The sequence below is a fragment of the Maylandia zebra genome, linkage group LG18 (genome assembly GCF_041146795.1).
Source record: "Maylandia zebra isolate NMK-2024a linkage group LG18, Mzebra_GT3a, whole genome shotgun sequence".
In the NCBI taxonomy this organism is placed as follows: domain Eukaryota; kingdom Metazoa; phylum Chordata; class Actinopteri; order Cichliformes; family Cichlidae; genus Maylandia; species Maylandia zebra.
In genome coordinates this window covers 11,906,499-11,920,176 of record NC_135184.1, presented here as the reverse complement: position 1 = coordinate 11,920,176, position 13,678 = coordinate 11,906,499, and the positions used below count along the sequence as shown (strand labels likewise).

General features: G+C 40.0%; 1 protein-coding gene across 16 annotated transcripts in view; it reads right to left on the bottom strand.

Moving 5' to 3' along the window:
• Positions 1–12,355, bottom strand: part of LOC101471578 (receptor-type tyrosine-protein phosphatase F) — a 174,002-nt gene extending 161,647 nt beyond the window's left edge. For 6 of the 16 annotated variants that reach the window (XM_076876590.1, XM_076876593.1, XM_076876589.1 and 3 more), the window contains exon 1: positions 11,862–12,354. The gene's annotated coding sequence lies outside the window, so the exon portion shown is untranslated. Of the gene's footprint in view, positions 1–11,861 lie in introns of all 16 variants that reach the window. The other 10 variants (XM_076876598.1, XM_076876601.1, XM_076876599.1 and 7 more) reach the window with 3 other exon arrangements.
• Positions 12,356–13,678: the final 1,323 nt, after the last annotated feature.

Here is a 13,678-nt window from a genome sequence, read left to right as displayed (position 1 = left end):
AATTTCTATTTCTTTGACAGTGGTTCCAACTTCAACTCAAGGATAAGGTTCGTATCTGTATATACGCTTTGACAAAGAAAGATAAAGGTAGAAAACTGCTTATCCTTGGGCTGACATTAAGAACTACAGACTACTTATTCTGCTCTGATGTCATAAATTTACTTCTGTTTCTTTTCGTCTGCTGAAAACTTCACAACTGCAGATTGAACGCAGTGAACTGGGCGAGGTGTAAGTATACTTGCATTTCTGTGTGCATGTTTAGGCATGCGGTGGTAGTAGGGGCTCATACTTATGCTGGGAATGAGAGCCAAGCCATTCAGCGCATCTTGAGCTATAAATCAGCCTTGGTCAACCTGGCCAAGAGCATTTTCAAACCCATTTGCAGAAGATAATGCCAGCTATTCCTCCCAGCCCCAGGGACAGAAGAGCTAGCCTCATGAATCATTGCCCTTTTAGTGGAGCTGTAACATGGATCTCACCTTGCTGAGTCCATAGGGTCCTCTTGACTCTTCCTGGTAGGCACAAACAAAGGGTGTCAGTAAAGTAAAATGTTTGAGCTATGACTAAAAAAAAAAATCCAAAAAATCCAAAAAATTTAGTTATAAATCATAATGACTCAGAGCTGACGAAAACCAGGTTAAAAGAAAGAACAGACCCTCCACCGCAAATTAGTATGCAGGATAGGAATACAATACTACAGAACACCAAAAAAAACAAAAAAACAATTAATGACACTGACATAATATAACTTATAATATAAGCCTAAAAGGGATGTCTAACAAAGGTCTAACAAAGGTCTTGTTCAACAGCACACAGTTTTGTTTTTTTTCTTCCAAAACACTGCTTGTTCTATGTCTGTCATCCACATGCAAATGCAGTTTTAGGTCATAGACCTTTGGGAAAACTCCTTCCAGGTCAAATATGTTCAGAAACTCTTGCAGCATTGACATGAAAACAAAACTTTTTTCTAGGCTGCTAATCATCAAGAGACATTCAAAAAAAAAAAAAAAAAAAAAAAAAGAAGGGAAAAAACACAGAACATGTAAATGTGGACTAAGACATATCTATTCCTGTGAAATAGACATATACTGTTTACGTATACGTCACTTTTTCCTGAGGGAAACTTTGCAACTTGCTCTAAGACAAATTTGTTCAAGTTAATTTAATCAAAATCATTTTTGTAATAGTAAAAGAAATGTTTCCAAAAAGATTGTGGATTAGCTTAAACAATTTGACTACACTATTATTTTATAACACTTTTTAAAATTTGCAACTGGCAATATCTCATTAAAGTCAGGTTCAAAGAAATTGCCAAGTTTTAATGCCATCATTAAATCATTAAATGCAAACTAGCTCACTTCTCAGGTGTATCTATGAAGACTAAGAATGCCTTAGCCTTCTTCTTGTAAGGGTTTACTATTTTATTCTTGCAAGAATCCAAAATTTCCAAGAATTAAAACTAAGATTGAAAATAAAGTCACATTTGTTGATCCAGTGCACGTAGTCATCAGTCATCAGGGACTTTGCATCCTTCTAGGGAACAGGTTGGGTATTTTTTAATATTTTTGTAGTTTGTCTTGTATAATAGCGTATATGTTGTGTACGATATTAAATACAGTTCTAAGTTAAAGCAAAAATCTATCTAGCAATAAAAGCTGAAAATTAGCTCCAGCTTTAATACTATGATATGCTGTATTTTGCATTTTATGCTTGTGTATTTGCCACTATAAAAAGAAACATAAAAAAAATGAGTAAATAAATATTTATTTATTTGGAAGATCTACCACACCCATGAATGTGCGGTAATGGAAAATAACCTTTAGACCTTGTTGAAATGGAAAGCAGTCTTTTATCCAATGTCCATAGACATTAAATCTACAATAAATTCCATTTAGTACCAACAGAGCCAAATGAGTTCCCCTCCCTCCACCACCTAAACCACTCTGTAACCTCATGCTGTGATATTCCATTACTTTCTGACTACAGTTAGGAAAATTCGACAGGATTTCAGCTGTGCACTGCAGTGTGTAACCTTGAAATGTACTTATTGTGAGTCTGATGAATGTTGGTTATGTGCACCTACACACAGGGCCATTTATATTATCATAGCCCATATTTATATATAAATGGGATCCAGGAAACAACTTATCATGTTGGTCACTGCAAAGATATTCCATTAAAAGCAAGTTCAAAAGTCTCAGCGCTTCTCCATTCCCTCTTACTTTTACTTCACTGCAGAGAGATGGGAGTGAAACACTAAAACAAATCCCTCAAGGAAAGTATCAGACACTACAGCTTTATCTGTTGGCAATTTTTAAAATGCAATTTAAAAATTTAAAGTTTTTTTTTTTTTTTTAATAATATCAGAGAAGGTGGACTTACACTAAAGAAAAGCTTATGGTTATTTACTATTGTTAAGGTCGATGGGAATGCGTCCCATTTGCTCTGGACTAGGCATTTTGAAGCCTAATGTTCATTACCATTTTGGACACTGCCAAGTTAATATTTTGGAGTTAGTGCAAAGTTACAGACTGATAAAATACTAGAATTTCCTTCATTAAAACTGGAGCACACTCCTAGGACAGTCTGTAGCACACAGCAAAAGTATTACAAATATTGGTCCATCGAAATGCTCCACAAGAACCAACAACACAGACTCCAGTTGAGTGACTTGTAAAGTGATATCTGAAGGGGGGGAAACCAAAAAGGTTTTTCAGACCAAAACATAAAACCCCACACAAAAACCCCTATGCTATTTAATGATGTAGAGTTGGGCATTTTAACAGAAGAGTCTTTGGTGAGTACTTTACGATTGATGCTTTCAGAGCCAGCTTCAAGTGGCCACTGAAGGAACTTTTTTTTTTTTTTTTTTTTGCATTTCCACATTGGCTTTACAGCAGATTTTGTTGTTTAGTGTAAAACTACCTCCACATGTACATGAATATTTTTGAAAATGCAGCTTTTTCTATGTGTTTGGGCCTTTCATTCACATGTCAATGGCATTTTGGATAAGTGAAACTAAGACTTCTAAGGTTTTGCTTACTCTTTCCCTCTCCGGCTTCAAGACTTCTGATTGGCCAACATTTCTACGCGGTTAGGATTTGGCGCGTTCTTAACAGTGTTTGACTTAATTTTTTGCATTTACATATGGACAGAGATATTTTTTTAAATCTGCGTGTGTGGACCGGATTTAAAAAAAAAAAAAAAAAAAATCTCTGTTTTCAAAAATACCCGTGTACGTGAGGCCTAAATGTACAAAATTTTGCAGGTTCGTCCCCCTGTTGTGATTGTTGTGGCCATCTTGTTATCTTACTCGAATAACATCCTAAAGGAATCAAACTATCATAAAAGTATATAAATTAAAAAAAAAAAGAATAAACATTCACATATGTTTGTGATTGTTATCACCTGTTTAACGCCAGAGACCCTAAAGATGCTATCCTTTATACTCTGAATATATAAATACTTTACACATTTCAGTATTTCACAAGTACAAGTTAGAGACCTGATGGCACATTATTGGCAGCCTCATATTATTAGGTTTTTTGGGGGGTTTGCGCAATGCGCGACTAGCCGTGGGAAAAGTCCTCATTTAAGCATTGCTCAGCCCTTAATTCATTTACTGAATTATTTCATTACATGGCTTTATTGGAGTCACTTGTCTTCACTTGTGTCATAACACTAGCTTTCCCAACTGTCTCACTCGAAGGAAAGGCCAAAAGTCAAGATGAGATTTAGACAGCACATAATTTAGTCTTTTTGTTGTAGCTTGATTGTTTTTGTATTCTTTGTGATTTATTTGAAGTGGATATTTCTATTTCAAATGAAGTGTTGGGTCTGTTCAGCTTTTATAAACTCTGACAAGCCTTCCTGCAAAACATAGGAGACAAAAATCTTCAGACTCACATTACAAAATCCAGTTTATTTCTCAGTGTGCCATTTTTATTTGCTGCTCTTAGTTATTCACTGCTTCACCGTGAGCTGCAGTGTGACACGATGACATGCTGTCAACACTAATGGTCGTTGATGGCATCAAGGCTCTGTCAGGAGGACACAATAGGTGCTCAGAGCCAAGGCCCTCGGTAGCCCTCCACAGACGAAGAGCTGTCATCGCTGTCCCTCACTGCCAAAGAGCCCCACCCCCACTCCCTAAAATCCTATCCATCTGCCATATCAGCGAGGCAGACTGAGTGCAAGGCATGCACTTTTCTTCCATTAACTGTTGTGTTTTAGCATGACCAGTTAGTGCCAACGAGGGCTCATGTGTCACAATTCACTTGCCACAACCATCTCAAGGTCAGTTACTCAGTTTTTGTTTACGTGTGAAAAAAATGTTTGTCTTGTCTTGACACAATTTCAATATTACCAAGCCTCTAAAAACCAAACCAACTGTGAGACTTCAACTGCTTTTACAGAGGCTGTACGCTACAAGGAATTTGACGAGTGTCCTCTCTTCATACTGATTTCTTGCTCTTTTTCGGAAGATTTTTGCACCTTAAAGAGCGCCCAGAATCCATGTCCTCGTATAACCATATTCTCACCAAAGCTGGTAATGGACTGGACAGTTATTCCCTTGAGCAAAGGAGCTTTTGGGGGAAAAAAAGAAAGAAAGCTGGAGTGTACTAACATCCATCTAAAGAAAGAACGCATGCGAGATAAAACTTGCAAAGTCATGATTCTTAACATAACTGGAAAATTGCATTATGACTGTCAAATGTTTCCCATTATCACTTAGGCAACTATGCTGCAACATGTCAATGAAGAACAGTAAAGCACTAAATGAAAGATGGGCATGTCTCCTATTTTTCTAAAGATAATTTACCCAGTGTTAGTGTAAGGCAATATTTCTGAAAATCGAGAAGTCAAACCGTGTTTAGGGTGAAAAACTAGCTCGTTGTGAACTGCACTCAGTGATTAATCTATGTATGTGACATTTAAATCAGCTTGATAAGACAGCTGACTGTTTGACCTTCATGTAATGTTCTGCATCAATTCAGGTACCAATCTGTGTGTTTGTGAGACTATGTGAGTCAGTGTGCCCTAATTAGATGAGAAGCTGAAAAGAATAGGTAGTCAATGACAAGCGCAACGAATGACACCAGCCGCTGAACCGCTGCTCTATCCATTTGTCCCCATCCAGCATTTGTCTAAAATGAAAGAGTGCGTCATCTGCAGACTTCTGCTGACTGGGCAGATGAACGGCCAAGGCACCGAGGCCTTAGACGTGCGTTGCATGTTCCTGTCAACAGCCCGATACGTTTACCAGTACACAGGATGGGATAATACCCTCTACAGTGGCAAAGCCCGAGCCTCAGCATCCACAAAACTGATGTCAACGTCTCCTTCAAAAGAAGTAATAACCCACGAGCGGCAAGTGTAGAGCACATGAAGCTATTTGGACTCTAATTCATAAAATTCACATTTGGATTTGATGCATTACAGTGGCATTACAATTTCATATGTTTTCAACACCGCAAAAATAAGGTCTGCCTGAGGACGAGTCTCATGTTTCCATTTTCAATTTACTATGATACCATCTTTATGAAGGCATAAAACTACGGTATTCGAGGGCACAAAGTGTAACAATGGAGTTTAGTCTCTGCAAGAGGTTTCTCAGTGGGATGATACAAAAACAAAAGCCGCCACATACAATGCAACAAAAACATTCTCATGTAGTGCCAAACCACAAGACATCGCTTCAGATGAACAACCATATCACTGCTGTTGAACAGATACTGAGGAAATTGCATGGTCAATAGCCTGATTTATCGCCGCACTGAGTTATGCTACATTGTACAACGTGTTGCTACAACAAGCATGTTATACGCTATAATTTAGCAATCAGAAAAGCAGAAAATATTTTTTTCTTTTGAGAACACAGAGGCAGTGATATTCAGTGTATTTCAGATAGTAATTTCTAAGCCACTTTTCCATGGATATATTATCGTAACTTAACTTATTGTATAAGTACTTACGACATTGTACTGTACATTTTTCCAAGCCATCAGCAGCATCGTCATCAGTAGGCCCCAAACTCATTATTATTGATAATTCTCTACTTAAGAATCACATTCCTCTTAATAAAAGGCAAAAATAAACACAATGCCATCATTAAGAACAAATCACATGATCCTGATCTTTCTCTTTTGCTTAATTGAAAAGAAAATATACAAAAAAGCAGGAATGCTGACATAGGACGTTTAAAAAAAAATAAAACAGTTACTAAACTCAAGACACCCCACTTCTGTGTGTTTTGGGGGTTACGGGTTTTAATTAGATGGCCTTTTGAGAATGCAGAGCCATCTGGGACTGTCTGAGATCACAGGGACAGCAGATGAATAGCAACAGTTTCTACATCTCACTGTAGACTTTGTTATGCATACCAATGGGCAGCTAACTGCACATTGTGTGTATGATGTTCCACAGTTGTCCAGAGTTTCCATTTCTCACATCAGAAAATTTGTTAACAGGGAAAAAAAGAGACGGTGATGTTCTGGGCTCTCGGGATTTTAAATCTTCAAAAGTTGCATCAAAAACCCTTTTAAAGACAGTATTTAATTATAGTGCAGCAAATGCCAACCGTTTTCACTGATGTTTGCATCTTTGCTTTAACAAATGTTAAAATATCCAGCTTTTATTAAATTTTTTAAATAATACAAGTGAGATACAGCAACACTAACTCAACTTATAAAGCAACCAATAAAGCCCCACTCCACCAGAGTCACTGGCCTCAGCTGACAGGTTTGTGAAATTACTGCAGCTTTTCTTGAGTTCTTGTCATAAATAGAGGCAATAACAGATCACTGATATCCTCAAGGCTGAGCCATCAAATTCCAGCATTCTTCACTCATTAGTCTTGGAACTTTTCTCTGAAAACTCGCTTTTTCTTGCTCTTCAGTGACACTTTAACTGTGGAACGAGTCGATTTGTGCTTCAAAGTAAAAACTCAATCGACGCTGCTTGGTCCATTTAAGTAATAGCGATGTTTTATGTATACACAAGTGCAAGTCAAGTTACATACATGTCCATAGGTCTCCACAAACAAATTGGACCATGGCTCTAATTCACTCTCAGCAGCTGGAGAGAAAAGCTTTACCACTTAGGGAAAAGGCTGCCTAATCAAAAGCAGATGGACCCCCTATATCTCCGACTGCCTAAATGAAAACAGACAGAACTGATTAACCTAACATATGACCTTTCAATGTCATCTGTATTCACTACTTCACTCAGTAGCACTCACATAGTTTGAAATAAAAAACAACAAACCGCACAAGGAATGGATAAAAAAAAAGGGGGGGCACATGGTAGAGCAGGCCATTTTTAGCCCCTGTGTCTGTTTCCACTTTTCCAAATGCAGAGGTGCCCTGTAAAACATTGGTGTAAATGGTTTATAATGCCACCAGTGGACTCTGAAATGGTAGACCTGGTTTCAATCAGCAGTCAAATTGCTCCTACATTACCCTTGCAGACAGAGTAGTAAATCATTCTTTGCCTCTATGCTGCTGACGTTAAGGAACAGGCATTGTTAAAAATCCACCATGCGTGCTACTAAGAGCACCCTGTCTCTATGTGGGGATGGGATGCTAAAAAGGACAATAGCTGCTGCTTGCAGCATCCCCATAGATGCAACGGCAAGATATCCTGATCCCCTAGGCGGAAAAATCAGCACACCTCATATGTGCATGTGAATCTGAACCCTTATACCTACAGTTACTGACCTGATTTGCAGCTCTCATTGTAAACTTTAGCTTACAGACAAACAAATTCTATGCCAGAAACACATCACAACCAGTTTGAACCAGTTTGAGTGGTTTAAAAAAAAAAAAAAAAAAGAGTTTTGGTTTTTCTGTGCCAACGCCCTGACAGTGGGCCAGTGAGGCATCTCAGAACAGTTATAATCCCCTATAAACCTGAGAAATGCTGATCCCGCCCACCACAGACCAACGCACTATGGGCAAAACCTCTCATTAGAACTTCAGGGCCCTGAAATTACCAAGATTTTACCCATACTGAAAGCATGAGAAAGCATCGGCGGGGAGAGGGCTGTGCCGAGTGGTTTTTCAGTGTGTGGCCACAGAGGAGCTGGAGCTCCTTAACAGTGCCATTCAGCCCAGCCCCTGCCAGGGAGTACCGGCATATGAGGGAGCTGAGGCAGATGCTCTGGCTACTAGCCCCAAACCAGGCCTGCTAGGAAATACCCTACACAAGAATACACAAATCACCACAAAGGCCAAAGATGTACTGAGGCCAACAAACACAACAAATCAACAACATGAAAAGGAAAGTAAATCCTCAGTGAAAAACCTCATTTTTCACTCAAATATTTTAAAAGCAGGTTAGAGTATCGTTACTTTTACTTTGTGTGTGTGTGTCCTTGCTAAATTAATTGTGACAGCTTTCCACCATTTAAAGGAATACCAAAAACCTGAAACTATCATGTTGATAATGATTGCCTACAGGCCTGCTTTAGATGTATAGAAATGCCATGCTTTGATAAAAAGCCTTTTATTTGATGTGATTTATTTGTAAAATCAAATTTTTTGTTTTTTTCCTGGCTTTGTGTGTGTGTGTGTGTGTGTGTAGGAGGGGGTAAATCCAATCACTCCTTTTTCAACTTAAATCTTTGCATTTTCCTGTTTTGTGTTGTTTATTTGCTTGTTTTCGATTAATACAAATGCCTGAGTATCCCACCCGAGGAAGTGACATCCTAGGTATTCCAATCTTTAAAAGGAAAGTGGATTTTTCTTCAGACCTGGATGAAACCTCCCTGGGTGGGCACCAAAACTTCCTCTGCAGTATAAACCTAAATTCCCTTGCTAGAAAAGAAAGTGAGTGTCAGCTTAAATCAGCAGCAAGCCAGCCGATTCAGATTACCAGCACATCGATCGGTGCATCGCTACCACTGAATGCAAGATGTCCCCCTCATCACAAAAGCCCATTCTCATCAGCAATGCAAGCTTCAAGTTTCTGGACAACACTGTATATTTCCCAGTGGACAAGGATTATCTTCCAAACTCGATGCGATGTCACAAATCCTGTTCTCAGAATTTGGGTTTAAAATGGCTTTAAAAAGTGTATCTAAAAACACACACTTAGGCAAGCTGTGCAGGTATATTAATGACTGTCCAAGTATTGCAATATTTTGTAAATAAAAATTTTATTCATTTATTTATAGATACTCTTATTTTGAAAGCTCAGTTGCTACTAGCCATTTAGCCCTGGTCCTTCCTGTCTAATGTTTTCCCTCTGACAGATCGCTGTTGTGGTCCTCAATGTCATTCAGCAACCTTCCACCATCTCTGACTGCATCTGCCAACTGTAGCTCTTGTTCTGCTCTGAAGCTAAACGGTCATTCTGAAGTAGAACCTGCAGCAGGTGGGAAACACCTGTTGGTGCTGCTACGCTGAACTTGCTGACGCTGGAGAGCAGGACAGAAGTCATTGTTTCTACCTGCAGTTCCAGACAATTAAGATGAAGTCAGTTCAAATGATGTGAGAACGACTGAAGGAGAACCAGCAAAGTAATGATCTCTTATCCTTTACATACCTCAAACCCAGTCTAATTCTGTGGGAAACACTGCAGAACACATCTTTGTCTACAGTGCAGTTCAAGCTGACCAAAAAGTATCTTAACTAAAGCAGATTTCTTAGCTAAAGTTTTTTGATCTGTTTAATATCTGCTCTGAAAACTGGAGAATAAAACAATGAATTTTAATCAGCAAAGAAATTAGCAAAGTGCTGCTTGACCTCAGTAATAAGAACTACTTAATTTCAGTGTGCACAATGACGTCACCGCCTAAGGGCCTAGGATATTTTCCTGCACACACACACACACACACACACACACACAAAATCCAAAACAAAACAAGCAAGCAATCGTGGGCCAGAGTATAATCCTGCGGCAATCACAGTCAAATAAGTCACGTCTTTTCTTGGGGGGGTGTAAATTAAGCCTAATGGCTTGTGGGAATGTGCCAGCATTCAAACAAACATATACCATGGTCAAAAATACAAACACACTTCACTGAGAGCATTAAAAAGATATAGATTCATTCTGCAATAGCTTTCACAGCTCGCAAAAAAATAGAGTAAACAGGAAAATGAGCAAAGATAAACACAGCAAAAAACTCTAACTCCCCTACAATCCATCCAAAGCAATTTGAAGAAAATCTTAACGCTCCAGCTCTGTTAACACACGCTTAATTGATAACATGTCTGTCCACCAGAATAATTCAGAAACATGGAGCCAAACAGAAGCACCATCAGAATCACCTACTTTGGGAAAGCAATGACATCCAAGTTTGACAAATCCGTACGTTTGCTGGTAAAATAATCTATATGCATAAGCCACACACCATCTATAGGACAGCTCACTACAAATGTAGAATAGAAATACACCGGGTCACTTTTTTTTCAGCTGGCAGTTAGAAACCCAAACATGCAGCAGGGCCCAGGATTTGGTTGCAGAGAGCCTCTGATGCAATTCCAAGAAACTAACTCACCCTGTATCATCCTGTTACAGTGTGGCTCATGGTTAGCTCTCCTCATTGTGTCTGTGACAGCTTTAAACGGATTCGTGTATTGATAAAGCACGGCCATGAGCCCACTTCAGCATATAACCAACCCTGCAAAATTGCTTCCAATCCTTTCTTTAAATAAACCCAACAGGGCGAGGGATTGATGCAATGCTGAGGAATCTATATGTATATCCACCCAGTGAAAAACCAATTGACATCTGTTCACGATCTGAACCGGCCTCGAGGTTATCAGATGATGTGGCGCACCTGCAAATTGTAAACGCTGTCATAAAATTTGCTCCACAATTAAAGTCTCTCATGAAGGGCTGGTGATGAAATCTATTCTTTTTCTTGCCAGAGATGCAAGGAGCAGTTTCTTGACATGAAACCTTCCTCTGCAGCCAGTGCTGCAGCAAGTGTGAGGGATGAGACACACATGACAGGAGCCTCTGCAACTGATGGGCATACAAGGACTCACCGACCTGTCTGGTAATGATAAATAAAGACAGAGCAAAGATTTCATATGCCAGAGGGGGGTTGAGGACTCACCGACGTGCCCGCGCACTCATGCACGCTCGCACGAAGTGAAAAAGCCAGGTCTGGAGACAGCTAGGACCTCCGGGCAAATCGTTCTTTATTGTAATGATCAAAATGGGATCAAAATCACCGCATCGCAATTACACACCCTGCGAAAAAAAGGAATGAAAGAAGAAAGAAAAACAGGGTGACGATGGGCTCGCAGCCCAAAGACCACCACTGCTCCCCCCGTTTATTCTTTCATTAGTAATTGTCGACAGATTTTCAGCATGGTTAAAGATTTCGGTCCTGCGAAGACTCCTGCTCACTGAAAAGTGCATGCAATCTATGAAATGCGCAGGTTTGCGCTTACAAAAAAAAGAAAAGGAAAAAATAAGATTAATATTCCACCTCATCTTTTCCCTTTTACCTACATCTGAGTGGGTAGCTTTCTTTATGAAATGAGAGGCAGGATATTTCTTGGACCGTCTCTCAAGCGGACCACATATTAGTCGCTCTCATTCGGCACTGAAATAAAAGTTGCTGTTAGCTATACATTTAGAGTTAGCATGTATAAAACAGCAACAAACTGTGTGCGTGGCTGTCTGAGGTTAGTCGGAGCCCCATTTCCCCCCCCAAACGGAACGACAGCAGTTCACGTAGTGCACCTTTAATGCCATTTTTTCTAAGTGTTTCCACTTTTAACAAACAAATTCGTGAACGTTTGAACAATAAAAAAAATTCGCAAGTTATGCAACTTAACGGCACCGCTAAAAGCCGCGTCTCAAGTTCAATGGGGGACATTTAGACAGAGATAACGTGCACTTACTGAATCTCCTCTTTGTCACGGCCGTTGGCATTTCTCTCCGTCTCTCTACCACAACGTTTAGTCCCGGTTTGAGTTTGTAGCGAGCACAACAATCCACTTCATGTAATTAACAGCCACAAAACGGGAGTTAGAACCAGTCCAAGGAGTAAAAGAAGCGAAGGAGGGGGGGAAAGATACGAGTCCAGTGCGAGAGGAACACGAGGTCCTATCCCGGTCAGCCGACCGGGGTCGTGGATACTGGATCTATTCGTGGCAGCTCCTGCGTCTCGCCGCTAACGGGTTAACGTCAGCTTTAAGTGCTCAGTGTCGCTGCATGCATGTGAGGGAAAAAAAAACCCGAGACGATAAGAAATGAGACTTCTTCTCTTTTGTGTGAATTTTCTTCTCTGGCAAGTTAATTAGTAAGCACAAGTCTGCGCACAGTCTCCCCCCACAGAAGGAGCTGTGGAAGGTAGGGAGTTGTTACGTCTCTCCCTTCACAGTCACGCTTCTTTCTGCCCCCGTGGAGAAAACACATACAGGTCGGTCAGCAGGATTTTCGGATTCACTCGGCTGCACTCGCTTCTGTGTCCATTCATCTCTGTTCCTGAAGTCCTGTAGCCTCTGAAGGCACGCACTAGACACAGGGGGCTCTCAAAACAGTCATTTTGATTTCTCTATTTACACTATACGCAACTGCTATGGAAGACAAGGCATTTTTCTGCAACGAATACGCGAATTTGGAAGTTAATTATGGTTCAGAAGGCAAACACAGTTCTTACATTAAACTGTCTACCAACTGCTGCAACGAGCAAAGTCATGAATTACCACCGAGAATAGAAAATTTACTATTAAGTACTGCCCTACTCTTCAGCTAATAAAATGCATCTGCATCCTCAAACCTCATCCTTGATCTCACCTTGTGAAGGCTTTGTACAAAGGTACAATATATATATGAATATAATTTATAAGTGCTAAGCAACTTTGTAGCTCTTTCACCACTAGCTGAAATTGTTTGTTTTTTTAAAAGGCAACCTTGGGAGATGGTGGCAAGAACAATTCCCCACTGTGCAGTGACACCCAAGCATGTTAACAAGTTTTCTTTGACAACAAATACTGCACTGATTTTAAAGCAATCCACAATTATTTTTAAGAAAGATTTGCAGACTGACTTTGTGGTCTGCAATCCTTGTATATTACGCTATAATTTTTTATTTCTGATGGTGATCACTTTAAATCTGGACTTGGAATCCAGTTTAATTGTAACCCACTGGCAATCAAGGACAGTTTTTGGGACCAACAGAATTCACGGGGACAGAGAATGGGCTCTGCTTACAGTGCAGCCTGGCTGTTAGTGCATGAGCACTCAAGCGACACAGCTGAACGTGCAGGTCATGGATACTGTGACCCCCAGTAATGAGGACCTAAATATCTTCAGGGTTCTGACAACCCATCTACTCCGCCTTCTAACCTTACCATGATCAATCGTTTGCTTGGCAGAACCCCTGCTGTACTGCAGCTCCAACCTATCTGCCACACCTTCCTAATAACTGGTGCAAATGACGTTTACACAAGGTTTTTCCCTGCCATAAATGTCTCTTGCAATTGGGCAATCAAGCAGGTCCTGAGTTCACCACACACACAGAGGCTCACGAATATATTCACCTCTACTTCAACAAAATGACTTGCTACCTGACCTCTGAGTGATTGAAAGGGAATTCTGTTCCTTTTGGCTGACAAATGATAATCACGGTCTAATGCATTGTTCCAGGAATAGAATCTTGTTGCACAAATAAGAGGCCGAGCCAGCTTTATTACACTTTAAAGGAGGCCATTGT